The sequence below is a fragment of the Pararge aegeria genome, chromosome 11 (genome assembly GCF_905163445.1).
Source record: "Pararge aegeria chromosome 11, ilParAegt1.1, whole genome shotgun sequence".
In the NCBI taxonomy this organism is placed as follows: Eukaryota; Metazoa; Arthropoda; class Insecta; order Lepidoptera; family Nymphalidae; genus Pararge; species Pararge aegeria.
Genome location: NC_053190.1, coordinates 3105452 through 3114335, shown reverse-complemented (window position 1 = coordinate 3114335; position 8884 = coordinate 3105452).

The window sequence follows — 8884 nt, the reverse complement described above, 5'->3', positions numbered from 1 at the left end:
CTAGATAAGTTTAATTATAATTTGTTTGTGTTATAAGAGTATTGTGAGTAGTGTAATTAAGTGAATGGATCGAATGTTGTTATATTATATTTATATATGAAAATTATCTAGAATTAAGACTGTTGTGTCATGGCCATGTTCTAAATAGCTTTAATATTTTAATTATTGTCAACTCCAAACTCGGCGAGTCCGTTTGTACATAAAACTCGATTGCAATCTCTATGGCTTTATGAAATGTTGGTGAACTTAGTTAACGCTTTATGTCAATGTTCTGTTATAAACCATTTAATATTATATTAAAATATTATATATCGTAAATTCTACTATGCGTTCGTATTAGTTTAAAATTAAATGTTCTATCTGAACCGATTCTGATTCGTTTTATTATACTTTCAACTCACCTTTTCAAGTATTGACTTACACTTCAGGCACTCATGACTTTGCCTTTTTTATATGCTGATAATTGACGGACCATGCGGATACCCCACCTGATGGTTAGTGGAAAACTATAAACAGAACCACACATGGCAGGGCTTAGAAGGAACACGTCCTGCAAAGAGCCACCCATTGAGCATTAACCTGAGGTGCAGATTGCATCATCATGCATCAAGCAGGTGTTAAGCCACATGTGCCTGCAATTACACATGTGCCCCCACTACAGACCGAAATACAGCATTACAATAATTTCAAACTCAGGAAATTCGAATTTCAAAAACCCTGGTATCATCAATATAAAAGATATTTTTCATAACTGATAAGCCTGATATTATATATATTAAAAAAGTGGAGCCCAAAATGGAAAGCTGCTTTTGTATGGAATGGCGGACTATAAAAATTATAACTTACTACCGAGAACATTAGCTTAACGGATTTTATGATAACAATTAATTTAAATTAATTTTTAACACATATTGGCCTTGGAATCGAATCCAGGACCTTGTGATTAGTAAACATACTTGACATGATACCAGTCAGGCAAGATGTACATATATATGTGTAAAAGAATTATGAAATAATATTGAAGGGATATTTCATAAAGGAATGAAGGGATATGCATAAGTATATTTCATAAACAATCACCCTGTAAAAAAATTTAATCCAAAGAAGAATATGTATTTTTCCATACAAACTAATTCAAAACATTCTAAGTGTTTACTTATGACAGCCCTATTGCAGTAAAAAGACCGACACGAGCATGTCAGCAGTCACATGATTTGAATTTTGTATGTGTTAACTATTGCAGTGTTTACTTTAAAGCTATTAGGTTTCGGTTTCACTGATAAGTCTCACACGTTGTATATCCATCAGCAAAGTTTTAGAAAGAACCCTTCTGGTATTCCAAATCATTATCAACCCGTCAATGGCCTACACGGGTCTCCTTGCCAACACAAGTTCGCAAAGTGCGGATTGGTGGACTTCGTACGCCTTTGAAAACATGTTTTCTGACTTGCATGTTTTCTTACTATGTTTCCTCCACCGTTTATATATTATTCTACTAGTAAAGTACTTTCATTTGATACCTATATTGAGTTGTAAAATAAAATGTGATCCGCTACTTTGTAGTGGCGGCCTGCGTGGACCAATTTTCAGAGGACTTAGCTACCTTTCGAACAAAATCAAAATCGGTTCATCCGTTCGGAAGTTACGATGCCGGACAAAAACACACACACGCACAGTTACAACAAACTTATGTAATAAGTAGTTTTTGCGTCGGGCGTTAAAAATTCTATCGCAGTCATTCGTCTTGCTGTACGAATTCACGTCGTGCGGATTCGCAGTTTTATTTTTTGCCCTTGGCCAACCTATTTTAAGCAATTAAAATATCACTTGTTTTGACGGTGAAGTAAAAACATCGTCAAGAAACACTCATGCCTGAGTTGTTCATAATATAATTAATCAAAGACATGTGAAGTCCACCAATCAATTTACAAAAAAAAATGTGAGTAAGTTATTTAAATAAGTAAATAATGTCAGTGAGTTAATAAAACACGTAAATAAATAATGCTCATAAGTAAATTGAAGCGAGAAAGGGTTTCAATATATTTAAGAAACAAATTAAAACCTTTGTAATTGACAAAACGGTGTCATGTCCTGGCTATGCAAGAAGTATTTATAAATTTACCCTCAGGTTTGAAACATAACTTCTAATTGATTTGTAGGTGCCGTAGTTTGAAGCTACCTACGTAAATAACTTCTAAATTTTCTTGTTGAGTAAAATTGAAGTTTATTTTGAGTAAACAATAAATCGAGTACGTAAATAATGTAAGTGAATAAGGCAAATAATGTTACTTAGCAAATAAAAGAAACTATTAACGTAAGTTAGTACAATAAGTGAGTAAGTAATTAATGTAAGCTAGCAATTAAAAGAAGTAAATTATTGTCGGAAGTAAATTGATTGGTTTCTTGACGATTTTTTTACTTCACCATTAAAGCAACTAATATTTTAATTGCATGATGAATGACTGCGATGGGATTTTTAATCCCCCACTACAGGATACTATAATTTTACCGTGTCTGTGCGTGAGTGTGTATGTCTGTGGCATCGTAACTTCCGAACATTATTCGGAAGTGTTCTTAGCTAAGTTTGGTGAAAATTGGTCCAAGATAGCCGCCGCTACCAAATAGCGGATTACATTTTGTTGACAACTCAATATAGGTATCAAATGAAAGGGTTTTCTAGTAAAATAATATGTTTGAACGTTGGGGGAAACATCGTGAGGAAACATGCAAGTCAGAGAGTTCTCCATAATGTTATGGAAGGCATGTGAAGTCCACCAATTCGCACTTAATAGGCAAGGAGACCCTTGTATTGTGAACCTTGGATGGGTTTATTATGGTTTCGTTTAACTGGTTCCGGCCTAATTTATAAATACTTCTAAATAGGTGGCTATGCAAGAAGTATTTATAAATTAACCCTCAAGTTTTAAATATAATTTCTGATCGATTTGTTCGTTAAAAGAACGGCGTTTGAAGTTTTATATTACCTACGTAAATAAATTGTAAATTTTCCCATTAAGTGAAATTGTAATTTATTTTGAGATAAAATACATAGATTACGTATGTATTTTAAATATTATTAATATAAGTAAATAGTTTGAGTAGATAAAGTTAGTTAGTACATAACGTAAGTTAGTAAAAAATTTACGTAAATGTACATATATAGTATATTTACTCTTTTGAAAATTTATTTTTTGGTCAAAACTAGCCAAGTTAGCTAGTGAGTAAATAGTGTTAGTTCATAATATAAGTACAAAATGTACATAAGCGCGTAAGTTAATAAAGCGGGCAAGTAAATAAAAGAAGTAAATAAAACGAAGAAATTAAAATAAAAATGCGTAAGAAATTAAAAATGTAAATAAAGCTAGTAAGTGAAGTTATTCACGTGTCGTCAGTGAAAAGTGATATTTTTTGCACTTTTCTCTGTGACTAAAATATAAGATATAATTTCTCAATACAATGAATTACCATGTAAGTACACAGAAACCCGTGTAAATCTTCCTTTCACAGCGATAACAAATAATGATCAGACATTTAATAACGCCGAGTCTGTCACGGCACATAATACCACAATAAGAACAAAACGCGAAGAATAACGCAGGATAAAGGCGGTACACGCGTCGGGCGGGGAGTCGAACCCGGGACGTGACCCGAACGCCAAACACACGACATATCGGAACTACGTCTAGAACAAAAAATAAGCGATTTTCAACCTTAACCCGATCACTATAAAGCGGTAGCGGCAGTTCATGTATATGTGAAAATATTTAGGACGTGACGCGCAAAGAAAACTGTTCGGAAATAATAAAATGTATACATGTTGCGGGGAAATCGGAATGTCAGTGGTTTCGCGAGTTTCCTAGGGTTATTTTATAAATCACCAAAGAAAACGCACAGTATTAAGTACCTTTAAAAAAAATATTATTTAAAACCGCTTATGTACCCCGACCTGACTTCATTTTCCCTTAGCGTTCTGTCTGTTTATTTATTTATGCTCGGCTACTGTGATGTTAAGCAGTCTTTTACCTTTCTCAAGAATCGAAATATTTTTGAAATCCGTCCGTGTGTCTGTCAGCGGCCTCTATCTGGTAAAATCAAAGGGCAAAAGGTAAATTTTTTTGTTGTTTTTGCATCAATCTTAGTAATGTAGTGTACTCCTATGCAGAGTTTTATGTTTACTACGATTTCATAGTAAAAAGTAGGTGTTCTTACCACTAACTAAGGTGGGCCTTACTACTAACGCTTACAGCAGTGTTAATATAAAATAACAGTTTTATACCTCTATTTATTTATTTTATTTGATAACTATGACCCATCTACACTATTACATAACAGAATAATTAAAAACTAAACTTAATCAAAAAAACTTACATGAAATATTAATATGCAATATACAAAAAGTTACAAATTAGAATTTCTGCGTCCAGGCAGCCCTACGTGGTGTTTAATAAACAGCTTGTAAATCGTAGAGTCGTATTTCCCTAAATAAGGATGATAATTATTTTAATATAAGAGTTTCAGTAATTTGAAGCGATGGTGAGAAACTGACATCAACTTTAATTCCTTACAACATTACCTTAACCCTAACACAAAGTAGGAAATTCTCTTAAATACTGATATCCGTATATCCCTACGACATTAACACAAACGAGTAGTTATGTATTGCTAATAAAGTTGTGCAGTTAGGATACCGAGCCGCACTAATCACGAGGGTTAGGGATGCACGCAATCATAATTTATTTCCCGTTGATACTTCTTCGCACTAGTATATTGATTGACTATTTTCGTCTCGTGTCCAATTTCTATGTATCCGTGACAACCGAGACTAACGCCCGTTTTCACTACACCTAAGAAACGCTTAAATCGGATGCCTCATGATTTGGGTGATGCGTAGAGAAAAAAACGTTTCACTACGATGTAAGGCGCCATCCAAAGTTACGACACCGATTCAGCGGTGCGTAATCTTAACGGACCTCGTACACTGACACTTGACAGATGATAAAAAAAAAATTCGAATTTTTTGAATAACGTTAAAAAAGATAATACAAACACAAAAAAACCACATATTGTCAATGACGTGCATAAAGGAGGGTATGCTCAGGGTATACAGATGATATATATAAATAAAGAAATCACCTGTACGAGTTATAAAAACTTAGGGTAGGCTTTTTATAAGTCTCACAAGGCTCATCCTTAAATTTTTTATAACTCGAACTATATAAATAACTCAAATCCTTTAATTTTTTTCAGGGGGGGACTCAGTTCATACTCCGGTACGCACCTTTAACTTCTTGGAGTTATTTCCGTTTTTAATTTAATATATTAAATTTCACTTGCGGTGAACCATTGCATCGTAAGGAAACCTGCATACCTAAGAGTTCTCCTGTAAATACTCAAGGCCGTGTGAAGTCCACCGACCCGCACATGGCCAGCTGGGTGGGCTAAAACGATTCTGTATATAAATAAATACCAATATTTGTGGACATTTATAAAGGAGTAATATGTATTGGTTCTGACACAATGTATGCAAAAAAATCATAAATCTATATATATCTATCTATCTTTCTTTCCAATGGAAGCTGTGGCTGTATAATCCAATGCAATACATCCAATTCAAAGACGCAAAGTTTTAGATATCATTGTCAACCCTCGTATATTCTAGTCACGTACGATACGTAACATGCCTGATGTTTTAAAGAATGGGACAATGCAAACCCAATTTATATTATGAGTATGAACAAATAACTTTAAACGATTGTTGTAAGGGTGTATCATCATCATATTAACCCATTATGGGCCCACCATAGGGCATGGGTCTCCTCCCACAGTGAGAACGATTTAGGTCGTAGTCCACCACGCTGGCCCAGTGCGGATTGGTGGACTCTACACGCTTTTGCGAACATTATGGAGAACTCTCTCAGGCATGCAGGTTTCCTCACGTGGTTCGCCTATTGAATTAATATTTGAATTGCTTAAAACACACATATCTTAGAAAAGTTAGGGCTTTCGTGCTGGGATTCAAACTCGGCCCTCCAAAAGTGAAGCCGAAGTACTAAACGTTAAGCTATCACCGCTACTCAACGATATATTACGTCGTTGTAAGGAAGTGTGCAACGAGATAATGTATCTATCAAGATACAGAACTCCGGGAGTGATAGCCTTGTGGTTGAGGGTCTCGGTCTCCATTCCGGGCGGAACGAGTTCGATGCCCGGCATGCAAAAATTGAATGGATCTATAAACTACATTTCACAAATTATAAGTTCTTAATATTTATCTTCTAGAGACATACTTAAACATTTTATGAGAATGGGAGCAAAATATACACTTGTAAATACTTATTTTACTCTGTCATTTTACAATTACTTTTGTTTATTTTTCATAATTTTTAAATACATAAAACTCGAGACTGCTTGACTTATTTGGATAATTTAGATCTTGAAATAATTGTGGTGGTAGTAGTATAGGGAAGGCTTAAACGGTGAGAAATCAACTAACATCTGTACGTGTATTTGTCACCTAAATCCTCCTGAACAGCTGGACCGATTTTGATATAATTTTGTGTGTATATTGCAATAGGTTTCTAGTTGGTTCGATAGCACAATTAGACACGGTAGTTGACGCTGCTTTACCAAGCATGTATGCTGGGGGCGCTAGTACAATATAATTTTCTATTAACGTTATTATTAGATAAACCATCCTTCCAATGTCAACCACAAAAATCAAACCTTATCATTAAATTATTTTTCGGTTTATTTTAGTTTAAAACGCTACGTTTTTCTGAAATATCAGCTCCGTCGGAAAAAGTAATTTGGGAAAGAAATAAAGATTTTAAACTGAGTAAACCAGTTCAAATCTCGGGCCCATGAATAAATAAAATAAAACTCGAGCCTGAAAGTTGCCAACGCCCTTGGGGTAATTCGAAAATCTTATGGGGTACAAACTTTTCCCTACAAAAAAACTTTTTAAGGGGAATGCCTATTATCTTTCATTTCGCCTGTAATTTAACATTCTCCTTACGCCTCGGGAAAATCATGCTATCAAACACTACGTTTACCCTCTTCACTGGGGTGACAACTTTACCGTGCGTTACTTAGAAAGCAGCTAAGTACAAAAAGCTTGATTTCAAACGTAAGTAACTCAAACACTAATGTGAAATTGCATATATTTTATTATTATTATTAAAAACACAATAGATAAAATAAAAAAAACTAGTTTACGGCAAAAATTCTGGGTGAAAACAATTTTAAAATTTTTGCCGTATTATTTATATTGGTATGTATCCAGTGAGTGTATATCTAATAATACTTTGTAACGCTGTTTGCGTAAAAAATCTACGATTGAAAAATGAAAAAGGTGGGAAATCTTATACAAGGAAACTGATCATAAAATAAAATATTTATTATATAGCTTATATTCATTGAAATAATTATTTCAGCGATTGATTTGTTCTAATTTTAATAAAAAAATATTGATCCGTAATTTGAATAAAGACCGTTTTGTTACAAAATACTTTTCTTTAGAATTTCACATAAAATCCATATCATATAGAATTCCAGCGAAATGGTCGTTTAAACAAAAAAAACTCTTCATTTTTATTATTACAGACTTCTTTTTCCGCCTACATTCTATGCAATAATAATTAGAAATATTTGACGCAATACAAAAAAACTGCTGACATATTATTTTTGACGCAGAGTTTTAGTATAAGCTTGTCAGGTTATAAAACGATGACAAAAACTCAAAAATTACCATAAGCGACTTACCGCCATTTCAGTTTACGGACAGCTGAACTTTTTTCTTGAAAATCTCCCAATAATTTGCCAAAGTGGCAGATGCTTAAGCCCATAACGATTATCGCGCTAAAAAGATTTGGCCTTATGTTTGAGAATTGAGATTGAAGGGGAAAACCAATATCATTAGGAAAACAGCTTTGGCATTAGCGTTCCTATTTATTTTGCCAGTACCATATCTCGGTAACCCTGCGAGAACTTGTTTTTTTACTTTAACGGAAAATGACGATAAAGCTGGTGAGTTATTATTACATTTATAAGAAAGAACTCCGTCGACGAAGTTATTTAAAAAGTATGCTGTGGCCTCGAATATAGGCTTCAACATCATGAATGCCTACCTCGGCAATGCGGACATAGTTATATAATAATAAATAATAAATATACTACAACAATACACACATCGCCATCCAGCCCCAAAGTAAGCGTAGCTTGTGTTATGGGTACTAAGGTGACTGATAAATATTTTCACGAATAACATACATTAATACTTAGAATATTCATATAAACACCCAGACCCTGAAAAACATTCTTGCTCATCACACAAACATTTTCCAGTAGTGGGAATCGAACCCACGGATTTGGACTCAGAAAGCAGGGTCGCTGCCCACTGCGCCAGTCGGCCGTCAAAGACTCAAAAGGACTAAGGAGCTAGTGCAGTGTAGTGTGCAATTTTAAGATTAAAAGAACAAAGTGACTCCCATATTATGAACACCTAAGATAAGTAATTTAACCTAATTCTTAGATATAAACTAATGTAGAAGTTTAGGCTAAAGATATTATAACAATTAGTCTTAAGGCTAGACTGTAATTACAATAAACTCACACATGTGCGTGGAACTTTACGGAAGGAAAATAAATTATGAGATTTCCGGTCCGGTACAATGCTGCGTAGAAAGTGATTAGAAGTCAAAGATTTACTACAACTGGCCCTAGCAGGTTAGCCCGCTATTATCTTAGACTGACCTTCAGATGAGATTGGCGTGGAGGGCTAAAGTATAGTGGAGTTAAAACCCTGTTGTACCTTATTATCTGTAATACTGAAGTGTACTCTTAAGCACTATTTTTATCCTATACGAAGTCGTGGACCTAAACTCAT